The 23,335-nt window shown below is 42.0% G+C and overlaps 1 protein-coding gene across 1 annotated transcript in view; it reads left to right on the top strand.

Moving 5' to 3' along the window:
* The first annotated feature begins 9,729 nt into the window (after nt 1–9,729).
* Nucleotides 9,730–23,335, top strand: part of LOC124596372 — a 76,480-nt gene continuing 62,874 nt past the window's right edge. The window contains exon 1 of the mRNA XM_047135484.1: nt 9,730–9,791. The gene's annotated coding sequence lies outside the window, so the exon portion shown is untranslated. The remainder of the gene's footprint in view (nt 9,792–23,335) is intronic.

The following is a 23,335-nucleotide window of genomic DNA, read 5'->3' as shown; positions in this document are numbered from 1 at the left end:
TTATTATGGTGCAGTTATGGTATTTTATGTGATGTGGATGAAGATTCGTAGGAGAATATGCTGAAGGTCAATCAAATATGTTGTTCTCAGGAAGACGCATGAGGCAATATATATGATTTAGTGAGGAATCATTTGTCTTTTTGGAGCTATTTAGGGAATAAGGAATGTATACTCTTTAAACAAAGCAACCCACATCTGTACTACATACATTGAGGTTGTGTTTGTTCACACTTTGTTCGAAGGTAAAGTCATAGTGATATTTCAAGAGAGATTTATTTTGTTATGAAAAGATTTCCGATGACAGTATTATTGAAGTTTTGTTACTACAGGCGAGATGTATTGTGAGGTGTAAAAGCTATCGATTGTGTAAAGAACGCGAATTACAGTTTGACATATCAGTCACACCTGCTGTATACTTTGCAAACTCAAGATAACACAAAACGTTTACTTGGGTGAAACATTAGCGGTTGCAGAAGACACGTTTTCTTCTCATTATTTGGAAATGAGTGTGGATATGTGGATATATGTTTCGAGTAATGAGCAGGAATGGGCTTACAAAGAATTTTTTTTCCTCTGCTGCTGAATTGCATGATGTACATGTGAGATGACCTTTTTAGCTTTTTGATGTTGTCGTTATGGAAGGAAACAGTCTCTGTGAACAGTTTTGCTTCTCTACTTAATACTGTTTACATTTAATGTATTTTTATTTTTTGTGTGTGACACGATCATTGTTGAATTTTTCTCTATTGCAGAAGTAATAAAAAATCTGAAAATTATATGTCTGTATGAATTAAACTATACTTTCAGATGGGAGTGTAACATACGTAGTGAATGAGTGAAATTCTAACAATGGGAATGTTGCAGTGATCTGTTATGGATAACCAGACATTTCAAAAACACCCATTTGTATTAAAAACATTGATCCAAAACTTGTATATAAATATGTCATGCAGTTTGACTACTTTTCTCTTTTCAGCTTGTAGTATCTTTGCAGCTTGATTGAAGCTGATCTGCTTCATTTTTATCCATGTTATAAATAAGTGTGTAAAATAAGTTCCATTAGTACTTTAGTGTTTTTCTGTTTAAACAATTTTACATCATGATTTCTCTTATGGCGATCAATGAAAATGTAGGTTCTACTACAGTAGTGATGCAGCACCGATTCTGGTACGTTAAGTTAATGATTCTAAGTGTATGACTTTTTTCTCTTGTCATTAAGAAATTATGAATCTCAAGGAAAGCTTTTAGCTTCATTTTCGGTTTATAAACCATTTCTTTCTGATACTACTGAACAGTCTGAGGATAAATCTCTTCTGTGTGGTATCTTAGTATAAGGTATGTCATTATTAGTTATTTTCTAAGATATGTTTTTATTTTGCTGTTGTGATTAACTACATATGACCATACATTATGACTCGACATACAAACAAGTTGACATTTGACATCTGATAATATTCACTTAGAGATGTTACTTGCTATTTTCTATTCGATGAACATTATATAAATATTACTATAATTCAAAAAAATTGTTCTTTAATTATAAGGGTTTACATGCAATTATCACTTTCCCCATACTCGGTGGTTAAATGTTTCAGAAAATGTTCATGAAAGCTGAAATGACTATGTTAACTTGAACTTAAGTCTCTTATAGTATATAAGGTGGAATTGAATATATGGTCTTTTTTTAAAATATCTACCACAGAAATTTGATTACTTGAACTTCATATGTTGATTGTTTACCTGTAATTCCTACTGTGTAGGTGAATAAATCTTCGAGCAATGCTAATTTTCTATTTGTATGGAATGACAGTCACATGTAATTACTATGTATATATCAACTCTAGAATCTATGATTAACTGTAACTTGTTTTAAATATGTCACCACTAATGTCTTTGGACCAATCTTTACATCATCAAATGATGTAGTATTTCACACATTTCTGGATCTAATCATGTACTTCATGGTACAGTGAATAATTTACCAACAGAAAATAAATTCGTGTAGAAAAAGTTTGCGACCATGTGCTGGCATGGAGTTCATATTTACAATTGTACTACAAGAAACATGCCCACACTTATGTGGTTATCTGTGGCCAAATATTTTTTGAGTCATTTACTGAGCACTGAGCATATAAGTTTATTCACATAATATAGATTACTTACTGTTATTAATTTATTCACTATATTTCGTTTCTATTATTGTGCCACATATGAGACTTCATATCAATTACTAGAAACTGTATTTCCAAAGAGATTCAGCTTTAATGCTTTTATGATTTTATAATGAATTTTTTGGTATTGAACAAGCTATAGTTATGCCTTATACTATCACTACTGACTCTGCACAGAATCTTTATCTGAATATGAAAAGGAATGACCACTAAAACATTTTGGTGCAGTAGTCAGTGGACATAATGCATGTAGCTAGTCCCTGAGTCTGTTTACAGCTCTGACCATATTAACATTTTAATGGTTGCCAGTGTGCGTAATGTATGTAGCTAATCCATGAGTCTGCTTACACCTCACACTTGGGTGTCCTCAAATTAATTTATTAACATGTTGGTGAGGTTACCAGTGGACGTAATATATGCAGCTAGTCACTGAGTCTACTTACACTTTAAACTTGCGTATCCTCACCTGCATACCTTAACTTTTCAGTTTGTTTGTCAGTGGACAGAGTGGGAGTTGACCTTGGGTCTGCTGAACCTAAAACATGTGTTTCATTACTTCGTTTTCTATTGCCAGATGATTTTTACTCTCTCGAAGAACTGTAAATAACATTTTGTTATATTTTCAAATGAACTACTGCCAATTACAAGCAGATATGAGTTATTAACTGCGCAGTGGTACCTGTATAATTATTTTATTTTTCTTCGCACTGTTTGCAATTCTATGCAATTGAAAGACATTTTTACACTCTTGGAGAGTTATAAATAACATTTTTTTATCCTATCAAATGAAGTACTATCAATGTCATGTAGATATGAGTGCCAAGATGATACTTGTGTATTATTTTTCCTACATTCTACAGCTTATCAATTTCCTGCCATATACATAGCTTACATAATCTTATGTTTATGCATTTTACCACTTTTTTAAGAAATCTGACGCTACCTTCCTCATTTTTTTGTCATGTAAGAGTTTGCGTTTGCTTCTTGCCTGAAAGTTACGCAAGAATCACCCCACAAAATTCTTAAAAGTGAGGGTGGGGTTATGAAAGTTAGACGTTTGGAAAGATGCCTACTGATTCTGCTGTTGTGCGCACACACTTACTCTGAGTCTGAGATATTATCAGTTGTTGAAAGCAGTCAGATGCTGCCCGCTGTGGAGAGAAGTCACGCTACATGAGAGGTCCCAGCCTGCCGGGACTTTGCTAGTGGCACTGGAGGACACTTTCGTATCACTTCGGTAATTAAGCTTTTTGCTGCACATGGTTGTTGCTTGCTTGTGCACTGGAGGGATTTTGTCAGATTTATGTGTGCACACATCGAAAGTAATATTCGTATCTTCGTTACAACCAGATACGGCATTATTGATTGTAAAAATTCTGGAATAATTAAAGTTTGTCAATGTGTGAATCTACATTTTCAGAATATGGTTAAATTAAAAGGATTTATTTGGATCCTTTCATTTTTTTACATTGCTTAAGGCTTGTTGACCAGACGCCTCCTGATCACTCAGTTCCTATATAAATAAAAGGGCAGTGATTGTATCAGTAATTGTAACCATGTATTGCACTATGGATGGATCACAGCATTTCTTTTGAATTATTTTAGCATGTTGCAGAAGTATGTAGTTGCAGTGGCAAGACGAGGTAAGTTGCCTGTTGCGTATAATAGCACTGAAGTATAATTGTTAGGAGGAGTTACAGAATATTTTAAAATTTGCTGTCAGATACTAAAGAATTGATTTTTCATGATATGTAGGAAGAGCAATTAATTTCTGTTTCTGTTCTTTACCAGAATAAGGGTTCTATGGCTACATATCAGATTTTATGATAACGATTATATTCTCAGAAATGCAGCGTTACACATTTATGTGCGTCTTTCACCAGACTATCAATAATAATTACAATTTACGATAAATAACATTCAAGGGCATGGCAGAGGGAATGTCCCACCGTAACAGTATGGAGCGAGGGCAGAATGATTGTTAGCGGTGGAAGAATGATTGTTTGAACGGCTCTGTGTGTGCAGTAATTATTGTAATATTATCCTCATGATCACTATGTGAGCGATATGCAGGTGATTGTAGTACATTTCTGGAGTCACCATTTAAAGCGAGTTCTTGAAACTTAGTTAATAGACTTTCCCAGGACAGTTCAAGCCTATCTTGAAGAGTCTTCCAATTCCTTTCCTTCAGTATGTCTGTGACACTGCTTGTCCTAAAAGACGCTACTGCAGCGTTTCCAGTGGAAGTGTTGGACCACTCACCATGCAGCCCGGACTTGGCTCCCTCTAATTTTTGTCTCCTCACTCACTTAAACTGTGGCTGAGGACCGCATTTAGGTACCGACGACGGACTGCTTAACATTGTAGAGAATTGGTGGCACTCACAGGCGACTGCCTTCTTTGACAGGGATATTGGAAAACTGGTAGCACGCTACTCTAGATGTCTAAGTCGGAGTGGCTACTATGTAGAGAAGGAGCCAGAAGGTATGTCTAAGCGTCCCAAAAAAGCAATTTTGATTTTCTGTGTAGTTTCCATTTTGCGACAGATCGAAGGTGGGAAAAAAAATTAAAAAGGCCTCGTAAATCTGTCTCGAAAAGTGGTAGTAGTACAGAAATAATGAAATAACTACACAGAGACTTCCAGTTTTGTAAGTCGGTCAATAATTTTGTACATGAGTCTCAAATTCTAATTTTTGTTGCAGACAGAAGTCATTAGATGCACTGCGTGTACTACAACTATTTGTAGCCATCTAGTGCTATACACAGTCTGATGGACAGTATCCAGAAACCCATTACTGACCTTTAACGTATTAACATGGGGTCTGGAGTGAAGTCGACGCTCTAACTCAAGCAATATATTGGGTCCTGGTCTGGGTCCTTGGCAAGCCAGGACATTTCACGAATATTACTGTACACAAATCGTTGCTTCAAAAATACAGCTCTTTGCCATGGCGCATGTGAATACTGACAAAATCAATGTGTCCGAACTGTTCCTCTAGTGAACACACGCTTCAGTGCTGTAAACAGTACCATGTACGTGTCCTGATGGAAACGACCGACGGAACAGACGCGACTCTTGTGATACAGCAGCCGTAAACGTCTATATTACGAGGGGCTACAAAGTCAGCAGCACTGGGGCACTGAAATAATTCAATAAATTGAAAAATCGTCCCACACTGGGGTTCGAACACAGATACTCCTTCTTTACGCGAGCCGTCGTCTTAACTTCTTCGGCCGTCCGAGCACAGCTACCGGCCGACACGGATGAGACAAACGGACATAGACGCCGCTTCGTAGACTACGATAAGGTGAGAATTTGAGTCAGCTTGTAAGCGTGCTCGGATAGCTGAAGCGGTTAAGGCGGCCGCTCGGGTGAAGGAGGAAACTCGCGTTCGAGACCCGGTCCGGGAGAAATTCTGAACTTTCATCCCTGAATTATTTCAATGCCCCCAATTACGGCTGATGTCGGTAACTTACTTCCCCCAAGATACTGTAAAATATGTACATATCCTAACGCTCAGAGCGTTTTCTTGTACGCAGTAATGTGACAGTACCCTAACCACGAAAACCACATCTACCTGTTGGCACTACATATAATGGTAGGTAGCATCTTCCTGGCATTAACCAACCGAACTGTCCCGCATAAAGGCAGAACCTATACCATGTAATAGCCCCGAGGGATTTATTACTCAGGTGACATCAATGGTTAGACGATATTTCACGTCACTGACCTCTCGTGGCTGGTTCATCCTAATGTTACTGATTTTCCACCGACAACGCAATACTTTGCAGCTCCTTGCGTACTGGCGCGACCGACTCTCGTGAAATCTAGACGTCAATTCCGCAATACATTAGGTGTCAAATACGTTTGAATAGATGTCGATTCTGCACCGATAACACAATTGCTCTATCTTACTTTGATAATTTTCAGGTTATGTCCGTCTATATGCAAGCAATAAAAAGAATTTAATGAACTCATACATACTGCGCCTTTATTTCAGAAGGGCAATATCGGTAGCAACGTTTGTATGTGCTTCTCTCACACGTGCGCTTCCTTTCACAACCTCAAAATTATGAACAAAATACAATAGCCACCTGCGGATGGCTGTTCAACGAAAGTTAAAGATGCTAAAAAATCCCTCGTTTGCGGAGACATCTAAATCTAGTACGCTGAAGAGCCAAAGAAACTGGTACACCTGCCTAATATCGTGTCAGGTCCCCGCAAGCACGTAGAAGTGCCGCAACAGGATGTGTCATGGACACGACTAATGTCTGAAGTAGTCGTGGGGGGAACTGACGCCATGAATCCAGCAGGGCAGTCCATAAATCAGTAAGAGTACCAGGGGGCAGAGATCTTTTCAGAACAGCGCGTTGGGGAACATCACAGATATGCTCACTAATGTTCATGTCTGGGGTGTTTTGAGGCCAGTGGAAGTGTTTAAACTTATAAGAGTGTTCCTGGAGCCACTCTGCAGCAATTATGGACATATGGAGTGTCGCATTGTCCTGTTGGAATAGCCCAAGTCCGTCGGAATGCATCATAGAGGACATGAATGGATGAAGATGATCAGACAGGCGGAAGTAAAATTGCATAAAGTTTTAATCTGCGCACACTCCGCAGCAAAGTGAAAATTTTATTTTAGAAACATCTTCCAGGGTGTGGCTAAGCCATGTCTCCGCAATATCCTTTCTTCCAGTAGTGCTAGTCCTGCAAGTTTCTCAGAACATCTGTGAAGTTTGGAAGATAGGAGACGAGATACTGGCCGAAGTAAAATTTGGGGACGGGTCACGAGTCGTGCTAGGGTAACTCAGATGGAAGAGCGCTTGCCCGCAAGAGGCAAAGGTTCCGAGTTCGAGTCTCGGTACGGCACACAGTTTTAATCTACCAGGAACATTCAAATCATACAGGATGCTTACGCACGTGTCACCCGTCAGAGTCGTATCTAGACGTATGACGTCCCCCATATCGCTCCAACTGCACACGCCCTTCACCATTACAGAGCCTCCACCAGCCTGAACAGTCCCCAGCTAACTTTCCATGGATTCATGAGGCTATCTTCATACCCGTACACGTCCATCCGCTCAATTTGGAAAGATACTTGTTTCTAGTCATCAACAGTCCAATTTCAGTGTTGACGGGCCCAGGCTGGGTGTAAAGCTTTGTGTCGCGCCGTCATCAATGGTATACGGGTGGACGTTCAGCTCCGAAAGGCCGTATCGATGATGTTTCATTGAATGGTTCGCACTCTGACACTTGTTAAGGGCCCAGCATTGAAATCTGCAGCAATTTGTGGAAGGGTTGCAATTCGATCACGTTGAACGATTCTTCTGAGTCGTCGTCGGTGCCGTTCTTGTAGGATCCTTTTCCGCCGCAGCGATGTCGGAGATTTGATGTTTTACCGGATTCCTGATACTTAAGGCATACTCATGAAACGGTAGTACGGGAAAATCCCCACTTCATTACTACCTTGGAGATGCTTTGTCCTATCGCTAGTGTAGCGACTATAACACCACGTCCAAACTCACTTAAACCTTAATAAGCTGCCGTTGGAGCAGCAGTAATCGATCTAACAACTGCACCAGGCACTTTCTGTCTTATATGGGAGTTTCCGACCGCAGCGCCGTATTCTTCTTGTTTTCATATCACTGTATTTCAATACGGATGCCTATACCACTTTCTTTGGCGCTTGAGTCTATAATATTGTAATAACTAACGTAGTATCTTCGTCTTTAATGTGGGTGCAGTGAGAATGGTAATTTCATTGCAGTAATGCTTTGTAAGAAGCAGTCGGAGTACAACTGAAATTGTTGTGTGTCTGATTGTGATGACATTAACAACACACAAATGTGGATACCTGTTTCTCTCTGTACTGAGGAATGATCTGCACATACACAGCACTGTTCGCAAACATCTAGGGGATTTGAGGAAATGTTTGCGCGAAAATTACGAACCATACAGAAAACAGACATGTATCATCCGATAGTGCGTCTCTTCAAGTTTTTAACACAACCTTCAGTTTGTCCACCGTTTGTGACGCGGCAAACGTTAATGTCATGTGCGATGTACTGAGGTCGCCGACGCGAACTGATGGGGAAGGCGCGACCGCAGTCTTCTTTCGATCCTTTGAGTATCAGTGGATTCTGTATCAAACCTCAAATTGATAAATATATCAGGAAGTAGTGCCTTTCGAATAAAGTCACCGATGCTGTTGTAAGGCAGAGACATATAGTGGTGCACTGACGTATTATCCACAAACGTACTGTATTGTAATCACTTACAGCGTTCAAACAAATAGTCGGAGCGGAGATAAAGTGACATGCGCATTTTTCTTATAATGATCACATTGAGGAGATCATCTGCAGTGAAAGTAAGTCGTTGTAACATAAATTTTAGTTTGTAATACAGCGGTCATCAGGGGCAGTGAAGCAGTATGTACTTTTGATACAAATTTATTAAATTTTAGGCCAATTTTGCATTTTTTAAATTATTTTGTTTATTTTAGGTATTATGAGTTCATGGAAGTTTCAAGATGTGGGGTTGTATTCAGGAAAAGCGCCAATATTGCTTTCAAGTACAACTCATGAAATGGTAAGAGGCTGAAAAATCTACGTCCCAGGTTTCTAAAGTGAAACCACAACTTTCAAACAATTCATTGGTCACGTTTTCTTGCAGTCGTTGGTTAACAAGATCATATAGTTTAACTGTGTGAAAAATTTTAAAATAATTTTTTTTACAGTTTTAAAATTAATATTTTTACATTGGTGGGACTCAAAGAGCTAGACATCTCTTCATTGGGTTGCATATCTGCAGCCGCGCGGAGTGGGTGCGCGGTTTGAGGCGCCAAATCACGTATTGTACGGCCCCTCCCGCCGGAGGTAGGACACCTCTCTCGGGCATGTATGTATGTGTTGTTCTTACCATAAATTACTTTAAATTAGTTTAGCTAGTGTGTAAGTCTAGGGACCGATGACCTCAGCAGTTTCGTCCTTTAGGAATTCAGACACATTTGAACATTTTCGCATATCTGCAGGTGTAAACTGCTCCGGTGCAACAACACAGAGTAGGTGTATGTCTGAGTGTTTTGACACTCCTGTCCCGTAATGCAACTACGCCGTGGCATGTATTGTGAACCGGAACTCATTCTGTTCAATGATGCGAATCATTTGTCTGTATTTCTTTTAAATTTCACGCATTCACCTTTGGGAACCCCAGTGGTGGAGAAATAATCCCGTATATACAACACTGGAGAACTCTGCACCATTGGACATCGCTTAAGACCTTCACGGTGCTTAGTTAGAAATGTCGTCGTTCATTGGGAACCTTTTTACTCTTGGACGAAATGTATTCTGCGTTATATTTCGCTATAACATTTTTTTATTCGGACATTCAAGTTTTTATGTTCTGTACTTGAGCTGATCAAAGGACTCTGGCATAATTAAGCAACGCTTTTTAACTACCACTATGCCAGCGAATTAAAAATTACGAGTTTTGGCGAATTGATAACGTTAGATACAGACAGAACTGACTGGTCTCCTGGTGCCAGATCAGCCGCACAGCTCTCGCCGGCAGCTGCTTCGCCCAGCTGCGTTCCGCGCCGCCTCTACACAGCTGGAAGAAAGGTTTGTGGGCTGACCGCGCGCGCAGTGGTTGGGGAACACAGGTGCCGGTTCGAACAGCTCTTCTGCAGGACTTGGTCTCTGACTTACCTGGCATGCACCGATGTCTTATCCAGATTTTTCTATCTACTGTAGTTTTTCCAGGAGAGGTCGTATTCCTCACTGAGACAGCCGTGGTGTAGTTTTGTCGCATATTACACGTTCCCAACGGGACATACGTTTACGGAGCACCACGTGACATTGAAACAGAACTAGCAGCAGTGGTAACAGCATAAATAGTAGTTTTTGCTGTTGTTGCAACATAAAAATGATGTTTTCTGAATAATCTGCTGAGGGAGAAACATGTAATCATTGACAAGGAGAAGGGACAGGATAGAAGGACATGAGTCATTAACAACTAACTTCCACGGTATATGAGGGAGCCGGAGAGGGTGAAAAGTGTACGGAACGACAGAGTTTGAAACATATCCAAGGAACAGATCAAGACGTCGGGTGCAGGGCTACTCTGAGATGAAGACGTTGGCACAGGAGCAGAACACGTGGCAGCAACAGCAGACCAGTCTGAAGAGAGATGACTGAAATACAGAAATAGTAGTAGTAATAACAGTAGTGGTAGGAGTTGTAGTAGTAGTGGGAGAAGTAGTAGTAGTTTTGCTGATCCGTGGATCTCGTTTAGAAGGATATTGGGAATTACAAAATGTAAATCATTTATGCAGGCATTTACATACTTGCAGTACTAATCCGACTAGGATGGGACATGTCGTGGTCTGTGGCTTTATACCCTGAAGCGCCAAAGAAACTGGTTTAGACACGTGTGTTCAAACACAGAGAGATGTAAACAGCCAGAATACGGCGCTGCGTTCGGCAGAGCTTACATAGGACAACAAGCGTCTGGCGCAGTTGTTAGATCGGTTACTAATGCTGCAATAGCAGGTATTCAAGGAGTAAGTGAGTTTGAACGTGGTTTTATAGTCAGCGCACTAGCGAAGGGGACACGCCATCTCCGAGCTAGCGATGAAGTGGGGATTTTCCCGTACTACCAGATCTCCGACATCGCTGCGGCCGGAAAAGATCCTGCAAGAAAGGGTCCAACGACGAATGAAGAGAATGGTTCAGCGTGACAGAAGTGCAATCCTTTAGCATATTGATGCAGATTTCAGTGCTGAGTCCTCAACAAGTGTCAGCGTGCGTACCATTCAACGAAACATCATCGATATTGGCTTTCGGAGCCGAAGGCCCACTCTTGTACCCTTGATGACTTGATGACTGCACGATACGAAGCTTTATGCCTAGCCTGGGCCCATCAAAACCGACATTAGACTGTTGATAATTGGAAACATGTTGCCTGGTCGGACGAGTGTCGTTTCAAATTGTATCGAGCAGATGGACGTACACGGGTATGGAGACAACCTCATGAATCATAGAACCTCCATGTCAGCAGGGGACTGTTGAAGCTGGTGGAGGCTCTGTAATGGTGTGGGGCGTGTGCAGTGGGAGTGATATGGGACCCCTGATACTCCTAGATACTACTCCGACAGGTGACACGTACGTAAGCATACCGTCAGATTATCTGCATTTATTCATGTCCATTGTGCATTCCGACGCACTTGGACAATTCCAGCAGGATAATACGACACACCATTGGTCCAGAATTGCTACGGACTGGCTCCAGGAACACACTACAAATTTAAACACTTCCAATGGCCACCAAACTCCCCAGACATAAACATTACTGAGTATATCTGGGATGCCTTGCACCATAAGAGATCTCCACTCCTCGTACTCCTACGGATTCATGGTGTCAATTCCCTCCTGCACTACCTCAGCCATTAGTCGATTCCATCAACGTTGTCTGTCGGCACATCCGCGAGCTCGCAGGGCCCGACGCTATATTAGGCAGGTGTACCAGTTTCTTTGGCTCTTCAGTGTGGTAGGAAGCATCCCGGCATTTACCTCTAGTAATACAGGGAAAACACGGGAATCCTACATCAGGATGGGGAGGTGGTGATTTGAACTTAAACTATCCTTCTTAAAACAGCGGAACCTCTTTTGGGTTTTCCCTAGTGAGCAACATTGTTTTGCAGAGAAGATATTTAATAACGTTAAGCTCTTGTGATACATGGTTCATGCATTAATCACTATCAGCCTCTGCAAAAACTATGTGCACAATGCGTTCGTTATCCGATAATGTTTCTCTACACAGGCTATCATATGGCTTCAGGATCACAACCACGATTTGTAGTAGGCTACAGCAGATTCCCATTTGAACGCCTCAAGATCGAGAGGGCTTTCCTCCACGACGACTCGGACGTTGAGGTCAGCAGAAGGACGAATTGTTACTATCGTCCGTTGCAGAAATTTTCCTGGAAATGAAAGAAAAATCGAAATCGTGTGAAGATGTCAGCCAAGCGCTTCTGTCGCCCCTAGTGCAAAATTTGTAATCAAGGTAATTTATGCTCGGGATAATTAGAAGTGAATTTACGCCGTAACTAGATTGAATCAACACCTCATTAGTTTTGTGATTTTTGGTTCTCCCGGCGTTCGGAAGTCTCGGCAATTCAGTCGGGCGGAGCTGTCCAACAGGCATGGTATTTCGCTAAGCGGAATTCTTGCCATATTCACGCTTTCCAGGAACGCCAGGCGGCTGAACACCTCAGAAATATTCGAGATCTCCCTAGTTCTCATTTGCACGTACTTTCCCAGAGCCTCCCATATCACTCGTAACTGGATAATGAAGTAAGATTTGCGTCGTGCGTGGATATTTGCTATATTGAATCTAAGAGGAACTTATAAACATTTTTGGTACGTATTCATTGGTACCGCTACGAGGTGGTAAAATAGCAACAGTGGCTGCTCACTGAGGACAATAATGAACTGAGTTCCCACCTGGGTGGCAGCTCTTCCTGCACTTTCTGTAAGACCTCCAGAAACTGCTCGGAAGGTACAAGTGTAGCAGTCAGCTGTAAAAGCAGTGCATGATGTGTGGTTTCGCGCAACCCCATCACCTCTACTCGTGCACCCCTTATGCTGTCACCTAATAACAGAAAGAATCTCGCTATGGCCAACCCTGTGTCTAGGAAATTCTACCGGATCTCCTACATTGCGCCAACAGCCGTTTTTACACACCTTGCCAACTCTTACATAATCTCCCAAAGCTTGTGCTTGCTATTTAGTATGCACTGTTCCAGGTTTACCGGTTGTGTGGTGTGCCATTCTCCTATAGCTTTGTTACTGTGCGCTACTTCTCTCGTTTGCCCAGGAGTACTAATTCGTTTTCGGACGTCGTTGGCACTCGCTGTCCCGAATACCGTCTTCAGTAGCCACCCTCTCTTACCCTCATCGTGACTTATGTGACTCCATCATACTCCTTGGTTTAAGTGTTTACGCAAGCATTCACATGACACACATATCACCTGATATACGCCTCGCACCTACTCGAACACTCCCATTTCCTAATATGAAATTTCGAAAATGCATCCTCTAACCTTGGTACTTCATTCCTTATTCCTTATCCATCATACATCATCTTTAATGTCCACTCATGAATGTCTGGAGAAGAATACCCCAACTTCCAACTGGTGGTTTTCATATTCCCATACTTATTTCCTTCTGACGATATTCAGTACTGCCAGGACTACAATACCCCTCACGGCCACCTTTGGTATTGTCACTTCCTGGGTAAAGGAATCTGTAATCATTCTCCTGTTCCCTTTCAAAAGACGCAACACCTGCTCTCTGTCCCCAATTTTAACAATGTAATACCATAGGCGTGAACTACATTAACGACATGCCACATATAACAATCTTTCCTCTCCATGAAACGAGAAATCTACCCAGCCAATATTATAACAAAACTTACTATATATAAAACACGCTCAAAAGATCGTGGTAGTCTCCTCCTTTACTTCTGTGCCCGTAATACATATGGCGTGTCACACGTGGTACGTTCGTCATGCTCCACTGTGTCTTTAGTGAACGGTACCAAAATCTGCGCCAAAGCATCTGCAATGCCCTGAAACGGTCGGATGCGCCCCACGCGAATTACACGTGCCCACGTTGGTAGCTGTAATTTCACATCCACTCGTAACGTCCACTCAGTTACCATGTACGACCCATGGCATTGCGTGGTAAACTTTTTCGTTTTACCATACGAGATTTTAATGGATTTACTGCCCCTTGATCGAAGATAAGCGTTTTTTGCCCGCACAGGTCGAGGATAGAACAGGAATTTATAGTCAAAAGCAAAATTACTGTTGTGAGACGCAATGGAACAGTTAGAAAGTTGCTCTGACGGCATAATGGGAGGAGGAATATCGTAACGGCTGAGGGCGTATACCATCGCCGTAAGTTGACCGCCAGCAAACCGAATGGCACTGCCTTGTGTTTTTGCTAAAAGTGATCAATGATGGAAGTGCCAATATTACAGGTCTGAGTCCAACACGCAGGCCAATGGATCGCTGATATATAAATTTATTTTATGCAAACATTTGGCCGGCCGCGGTGGTCTCGCGGTTCTAGGCGCGCAGTCCGGAACCGCGCGACTGCTACAGTCGCAGGTTCGAATCCTGCCTCGGGCATGGATGTGTGTGATGTCCTTAGGTTAGTTAGTTTTAAGTAGTTCTAGGTTCTAGGGGACTGATGATCACAGATGTTAAGTCCCATAGTGCTCAGAGCCATTTGAACCATTTTTTGCAAACATTTCGTGACCTTGATTACTGCATAACCTCTATTTTTGTGATATAGTACTACTGAACAGCCAGAATCCTTTTTAAACATCTCCAGTAGCGGTAAAAACCGATTCACAGTCATGTAAAGAACAGGTTAGGCTGCTATATCATTCCATCGCTAACAGTGACATAATTTAATCAGCGGTTTTCCGTCTTGCCACCATGAGAGTAATATTTCATCTTCGCTACCATGCCTAGGACCTAGTCTTCGGATAGAATACTAACAATATCAAACTGTGGACACTGCGATACAACTTAATTTTGAACGACAAAAAGAGCGGGAAGAAACGATACAGTTTGGAGTGTATAATGCAATAATATCCTGCATGTTGCGATCCAGGTTTGCAGCATATCAACCAGTAGAAAAAGTGTTAGAGAGTGTCTGAAAGTCTGGGAGTTAAAATCAGCGTGAGAAATCGTGAAATTCATGTGCTGAAGAAAGACACCTCTCGACATTACATCAACATCTATATCCATACTCCGCAAGCCACCTGACGGTGTGTGGCGGAGGGTACCTTGAGTACCTCTATCGGTTCTCCTTTCTATTCCAGTCTCGTATTGTTCGTGGAAAGGATTGTCGGTATGCCTCTGTGTGGACTCTAATCTCTCTGATTTTATCTTCATGGTCTCTTCGCGAGATATACATAGGATGGAGCAATATACTGCTTGACTCCTCGGTGAAGGTATGTTCTCTAACCGTCAACAAAAGCCCGTACCGAGCTACATAGCGTCTCTCTTGAAGAGTCTTCCACTGGAGTTTATCATCTTCGTAGCGCTTTCACGATTACTATATGATCCTGTAACGAAGCGCGCTGCTCTCCGTTAGATCTTCTCTATTTCTTCTGTCAACCCTATCTGGCTCGGATCCCACACCGGTGAGCAGTATTCAAGCAGTGGGCGAACAAGTGTACTGTACCCTACTTCCTTGGCTTTCGGACTGCATTTCCTTAGGATTCTTCCAATGGATCTCAGTCTGGCATCTGCTTTATCGACGATTGATTTTATATGGTCATTCCATTTTAAATCACTCCTAATGCCTACTCCCAGATAATTTATGAATTTGACTGCTTCCAATTGCTGACCTGCTATATTGTAGCTAAATCATAAAGAATCTTTCTTTCTATGTGGTCGCAGCCCATTACACTTGCCTACATCGAGATTCAATTACCATTCCCTGCACCGTGTCTAAACAGGCAGATAATTCGTCACGAACTTGTTACAGAAGGTTTTTTTTTGGTGATTTCGTTTCCGAAATCGCTTTTGAAGGCTAAAATAGGGTGATCGTACTTGGACCCAGAAACTGTAATGTACAAGCTAGTTCCAGAAACGGCGGCGTAATCGCTGAGTGGCACCACACAGACAAGGGGAGTTGGTTGTTTGTTTGATTTGTGTGAGACCAAACAACGAGGTAGTCGGTTCCGTTTTCAAAGGAAACATCCCGGCATCAGCCTGAAGCGATTTGGGGAAATCACGGAAAACCTAAATGAGGATGGCCGGACGCCAACTTGAACTGTCGTCCCGAATCCGAGTCCAGTGTACCAACCACTGCGTCACCTCGCTGGATGGCAAAGAGAGAAGCTGGGCCAAGAAGTGGATGGTAGAGTGACCATACATCACTATAGACGAATGAATGCAAGGAATTTGGACATCGAAGGTGAATTACACGGCGCCTGCCGGTAGTAATGACGTTCAGGTAGCGGCAGGGGGAACACCAAACGCCGATCATGACGTTTAATGGTGTAACTACAAATTAATACAGCAGCAGCGTTACGTGGCGGCTGAGGTGCGAGCTACTGGCGACTACAGCTCCACCGGGTAGCCGACCAGCGGACTATAAACACCTCCCAAGACCACAGCTGCATCGCGCAGCGAATCTCCGGAAAGCAACGACGTCAGCACAGCAGCGAAACGGCCCCGCAGCGCAAAGCAAAGAGCCAAAATACGCGACTCGACCGACACTACGTAAACAAAGCCGCACCAGGATCTGCACTGAAGTCAGTCAGCAGCAGCCGACCGGGACACGAGCAGCAACAGAGAAGTAACGGTTTTTGTGACTCACGTGATCCTAACCAGGAGCGAATTCTGTAGTTTCCTCCGTGTGCTTTGGTGATTTAGTTACTTGATTTTCTGCATCTTAATTTATTATCAAATAGACAGTTCTCACGTTTTTGTTTCCGGCTGAGAGTAATCCGATTTTGTGACGTATTCCAAGTTCCGATTCAGAAGCGAATTATATAGTTCTGGTTCAGAGGGAACCTCTCAGCCTGCAATATCCGGCCAACCACAGGGGGTGGGATTATTGGTAGTTGTGCGCTTCAGTGTTAGGGGCGTTATGGGGTCCCTTAGGAGCATGGCAACCAAGAAGGGGAAGAAAGCCAATGTGCATTCCGTATGCGTACCGGGAGTTCTCATTCCAGATGTGGAAAGGGTCCTTCCGTATGCCATGAAGGGCACAGGGTGAAACCAACTGCGGTTGGAGGCTCACATCGGTACAAATGATGTGTGTCACTTTGAATCAGAAGAGATTCTCTCCGGTTTCAAGCGACTAACAGAACTAGTAAAGGCTGTCAGTCTTGCTTTCGGGATGAAAACAGTGTTCACCATTGGCAGTATAGTCGACAGGACCATTTGTGGACCTCTAGCACAAGCTCTGATTTTACCCGTGGTCTAGGGGTAGCGTCTTTGACTCATAATCGAACGTCTTCGGTCCCGAGTTCGATCCCCGCCAGTACCGAAATTTTGATAAATAATTAGCATTGGCGGCCGAAGACTTTTGGCATAAGAAGTCAGCCTCATTCTGCCAACGGCCTTGTCAAAGAGGGCGGAGGAGCAGATAGAGGTTCAGGGCACTCTCTTGTCCTAGGGGTGGGAAATTGCCCCTAAAGGTGGAAGAATCAGCAATGATCAACGACATGAGGATGCAGAAGGCAATGGAAATCACTACATTAAAGACACGTAACATGCATCCACAGGACATGTAGCCCGTAACTGAAGAAGTGTCATGATGATCTCTCCATTGGCAAAAGATTCCAGAATAGTCCCCTATTCGGATCTCCGGACTGCCAAGGGGGAGGTTACCATGAGAAAAAGATTGAATAATCAACGAAATGATAACGTTCTACGAGTCGGGGCGTGGAATGTCAGAAGCTTGAACGTGGTAGGGAAACTAGAAAATCTGAAAAGGGAAATGCAAAGGCTCAATCTAGATATAGTAGGGGTCAGTGAAGTGAAGTGGAAGGAAGACAAGGATTTCTGGTCAGATGAGTATCGGGTAATATCAACAGCAGCAGAAAATGGTATAACAGGTGTAGGATTCGTTATGAATAGGAAGGTAGGGCAGAGGGCGTGTTACTGTGAACAGTTCCGTGCCCGGGTTGTTCTAATCAGAATCGACAGCAGACCAACACCGACAACGATAGTTCAAGTATACATGCCGACTTCGCAAGCTGAAGATGAACAGATAGAGAAAGTGTATGATTATATTGAAAGGGTAATGCAGTATGTAAAGGGGGACGGAAATCTAATAGTAATGGGCGACTGGAATGCAGTTGTAGGGGAAGGAGTAGAAAAAAAGGTTACAGGAGAATATGGGCTTGGGACAAGGAATGAAAGAGGAGAAAGACTAATTGAGTTCTGTAACAAGTTTCAGCTAGTAATAGCGAATACCCTGTTCAAGAATCACAAGAGGAGTAGGTATACTTGGAAAAGGCCGGGAGATACGCGATGATTTCAATTAGATTACATCATGGTCAGACAGAGATTCCGAAATCAGATACTGGATTGTAAGGCGTACCCAGGAGCAGATATAGACTCAGATCACAATATAGTAGTGATGAAGAGTAAGCTGAAGACATTAGTCAGGAATAATCAATATACAAAGAAGTGGGATACGGAAGTACTAAGGAATGACGAGACACGTTTGAATTCTCTAACGCTATAGATATAGCAATAAGGAATAGCACAGTAGGCAGTACAGTTGAAGAGGAATGGACATCTCTAGAAAGGGCCATCACAGAAGTTGGGAAGGAAAACGTAGGTAGAAGGAAGGTAGCTGCGAATAAACCATGGGTAACAGAAGGAATACTTCAGTTGCTTGATGAAAGGAGGAAGTACAAACATGTTTCGTGAAAATCAGGAATACAGAAATACAAGTCGCTGAGGAATGAAATAAATAGGAAGTGCAGGGAAGCTAAGACGAAATGGCTGCAGGAAAAATGTGAAGACATCGAAAAAGGGGATCCGGTATTAGAATCGGAATTTAAAAGAGCTTTGGAGGACTTACGGTCAAATAAGGCAGAAGGGATAGATAACATTCCATCAGAATTTCTAAAATCATTGGGGGAAGTGGCAACAAAACGACTATTCACGTTGGTGTGTAGAATATATGAGTCTGGCGATATACCATCTGACTTTCGGAAAAGAATCATCCACACAATTCCGAAGACGGCAGGAGCTGACAAGTGCGAGAATTATCGCACAATCAGCTTAACAGCTCATGCATCGAAGCTGCTTACAAGAATAATATACAGAAGAATGGAAAAGAAAATTGAGAATGCGCTAGGTGACGATCAGTTTGGCTTTAGGAAAAGTAAAGGGACGAGAGAGGCAATTCTGACGTTACGGTTAATAATGGAAGCAAGGCTAAAGAAAAATCAAGACACTTTCATAGGATTTGTCGACCTGGAAAAAGCGTTCGACAATATAAAATGGTGCAAGCTGTTCGAGATTCTGAAAAAAGTAGGGGTAAGCTATAGGGAGAGACGGGTCACATACAATATGCACAACAACCAAGAGGGAATAATAAGAGTGGACGATCGAGAACGAAGTGCTCGTATTAAGAAGGTTGTAAGACAAGGCTGTAGCCTTTCGCCCCTACTCTTCAATCTGTACATCGAGGAAGCAATGATGGAAGAAAAGAAAGGTTCAGGAGTGGAATTAAAATACAAGGTGAAAGGATATCAACGATACGATTCACTGATGATATTGCTATCCTGAGTGAAAGTGAAGAAGAATTAAATGATCTGCTGAACGGAATGAACAGTCTAATAAGTACACAGTATGGTTTGAGAGTAAATCGGAGAAAGACGAAGGTAATTAGAAGTAGTAGAAATGAGAACAGCGAGAAACTTAACATCAGGATTGATGGTCACGAAGTCAATGAAGTTAAGGAATTCTCCTACCTAGGCAGTAAAATAACCAATGACGGACGGAGCAAGGAGAACATCAAAAGCAGACTCGCTACGGCAAAAAAGGCATTTCTGGCCAAGAGAAGTCTACTAATATCAAATACCGGCCTTAATTTGAGGAAGAAATTTCTGAGGATGTACGTCTGGAGTACAGCATTGTATGGTAGTGAAACATGGACTGTGGGAAAACCGGAACAGAAGAGAATCGAAGCATTTGAGATGTGGTGCTATAGACGAATGTTGAAAATTAGGTGGACTGATAAGGTAAGGAATGAGGAGGTTCTACGCAGAATCGGAGGGGAAAGGAATATGAGGAAAACACTGACAAGGAGAAGGGACAGGATGATAGGACATCTGCTAAGACATGAGGGAATGACTTACATGGTACTAGAGGGAGCTGTAGAGGGCAAAAACTGTAGAGGAAGACAGAGATTGGAATACGTGAAGCAAATAATTGAGGACGTAGGTTGCAAGTGCTACTCTGAGATGAAGAGGTTAGCACAGGAAAGGAATTCGTGGCGGGCCGCATCAAACCAGTCAGTAGAGTGATGACCAAAAAAAAAATGAATCAGAGGCTCAGACGGTCCTGCGACCGTGTAGGCTGCAGATACCTCGACTTGCGTCATAGGGTGGTTGGATTTATGGTTCCATTAAATAGGAGTCCACTATGAACAGGAGGCGGCTACAAGGGTAGCAGGGGATGTGTGGTGTGGACTGAGTGGTTTTTTATGTTAAAGTGTCTCGGGAAAACACAAAAAGGGCTTCAGTCGGAAAGGGTGCAGGCCGAAAACAGGAAGAATCTAGATACAGTAACCATCGGTTTAACAGTTGTTAACTGTCGTAACTGTGTTGGTAAAGTACCAGAGCTCCAAGCGTTAATAGAATGAACTGATGCTCAAATCGTTACGGGCACTAAAGCTGTCTAAAGCCGGAGATAAGTTCAGCCGAAATATTTTCGAAGACCCTAATAGTGTTCCGAAAGGACAGAATAAACACAGCTGGTGATGGTGCGTTTGTTGCTGTTAAAAGTATTTTATCTTCTGTGAAATTGAAGCAGATAATTCCTGCGAGTTAGTATGGGCAGAGGTCATTCTTAGCAACAGGAATAAAATAATAATTGGATTCTTTTACCAAACTCTCAACGCAGATGATTTAATTACTGAAATTTTCAAATATAACTTGAGTTCGATTTAAAACACTTAACCAACTCATACAATTACATTCTTTTTGGTGACTTTCATTTACCGTCGACATGTTGGCGAAAATACGCGCTTAAACGCGGAGGTGCACCTAAAACATCATCCGAAATTGTGCTAAACACAGTCTCTGAAAATTATTTCGAGCAATTAGTTCATGAGCCTACGCGAATAGTGAATGATTGTGGAAACGCATTTCACCACTTAACAACAAATAATCCTGAGTTAATAACGAGCGTCAAAACAAATATAGGGGCTAGTGAACACAGGAAGGTTTTTGGAAGATTGAATATTATAACCCCCAAATCCTCCAAAAGTAAACAAAAATATGCCTATTCATATAAGCAGATAAAACTCACTTCACGCCTTCCTGAGAGACAATCTCCACCCCTTGCAAATTAACAATGCAAGTGTATACAAGATGTCACTTGAATTCAACGAAATACTATCGACGGAAAATGAGAGATTTATACCAAATAAATTGACAAACGACGGAGATGATCCCTCTTGGTACACGAAACGGGTCAGAACACTGCTGCAGAAACAATGACGAAGGCATGGCAAATTTAAACGAACGCTGAGTCTCCAAGAGTGTCGATCTTTTACAGGAGATCGTAATTTAGCGCAGACATGAATGTGAGATGCCTGTAATATTTTCTACAACGAAACTTTATCTCGAAACCTAGCAGAAAATTCAAAGGGAGCCTTCTCTGGGCGATAGTGATGGAAATAATATAGACGGCAGTGCTGCGAGAGCAGAATTACTAAACACAGCTTTCCGAAATTCCTTCACCATAGAAAACGAAGTAAATATTGCAGAATTCGAAGTAAGATCAGCAGCCAACAAGAGTAAATTAGAAGAGATATCCTTGGATCAGGGAAGCAGCTTAAATCACTTAATAAAAGCAAGTCCTCTGGTCCAGACTGTATACCAATTAGTTTCCTTTCAGAGTATGCTGCTGCAGTATCTCCATACTTAACAATTATATACAGTCGCTCCCTCGACGAAAGATCCGTACCAAAAGACTGCAAAGTTGCACAGGTCACACAAATATTCTCTTAAGGTCGTAGGAGTAATCCACTACAGAGGCCCATATCGTTAACTTTGATACAATACGTAGCACGATTTTGGAACATATACTATGTTCGAACATTATGAATTACCTCGAAAAGAACGATCTATTGTCACACAGTCAATACGGATTTAGAAAAAATCGTTCTTGCGTAACACAACTAGCTCTTTATACACACGAAGTGTTAAGTGCTATTGACAAGGGATTTCAAATTGATTCCGTATTTCTAGATTTTCAGAAGGCTTTTGACAATGTACCACGCAGGCGGCTTGTAGTCAAACTGCTTTCATACGGAATATCTTACCAGTTATGTAACTAGATTCGACATTTCCTGTCATGGAAGTCACAGTTAGTAGTAATTGAGGGGAAGTCATTGAGTAAAACAGAAGTGATTACTGGCGTTTCCCAAGGTAGTGTTATAGTCAGTCTGCTGTTCTATATCCATGCATTCGGTTTAGAAGACAATCTGAGCACCCGTCTTAGGTTGTTTGCATAGGATGCTGTCGTTTATCGTCTAGTAATCTCCACAGAAGATCAATACAAATTGCAAAACGATTTGCAAAAGATATCTGAATGGTGCAAAAATTGGCAATTGACCCTAAATAATGAAAAGTGTGATGTCATCCACAAAAGAAACCGTTAACTTCGGTTACACGATAAATCAGTCTAATCTAAAGGCCGTACATTCAGCTAAATGTCTAGTAATTACAATTACGAACAACTTAAATTGGAAAGACACACAGAAAATGTTGTGGGGAAGGCAAACCAAAGACTGCTTTTTATTGGCAGGACACTTAGAAAATGTAACAGATGTACTAAAGACACGCCTACGTTACACTTGTCCGTCCTCTTTTGGAGTACTACCGCATCGGTCTGCTATCCTTGCCAGAGAGGATTACCAGAGTGCATCGAGAAAGTTCAAAGTATTGCAGCACGTTCTGTGTTATCGCGAAGTAGGGGTGAGAGTGTTACTGAAATGATACGGGATTTGGGTTGGACGCAATTAAAAAAAGGCCTTTTTCGTTGCAGTGGAATCTTCTCAAGAAATTTCGATCACTAGCTTTCTCCTCCGAATGCGAAAATATTTTGCAGACGCTGACATACATGTGGAGAAACGATCATCGTAATAAAATAACGGAAATCAGCGCTCTCACAGAAAGATATGGGTACTCGTTTTTTCCAAGCACTGTTCGAGAGTGGATTAATAGAGAATTATTGTGAAGATGATTCGATGAACCCTCTGCCAGGCACTTTAGTGTGATTTGGAGAGTACCTATGTAGATGTAGACTTCTGCTCTGACGTCTGTGGGTGAGTGAGAACCCCGCAGTAACCAACATTACGCATTCTTTAGAGCATTTGTATTA

The sequence above is a fragment of the Schistocerca americana genome, chromosome 2 (genome assembly GCF_021461395.2).
Source record: "Schistocerca americana isolate TAMUIC-IGC-003095 chromosome 2, iqSchAmer2.1, whole genome shotgun sequence".
NCBI lineage: Eukaryota > Metazoa > Arthropoda > Insecta > Orthoptera > Acrididae > Schistocerca > Schistocerca americana.
Note: the sequence above shows the minus strand (reverse complement) of the source record. Positions and strands in the feature narration are given on the sequence as shown.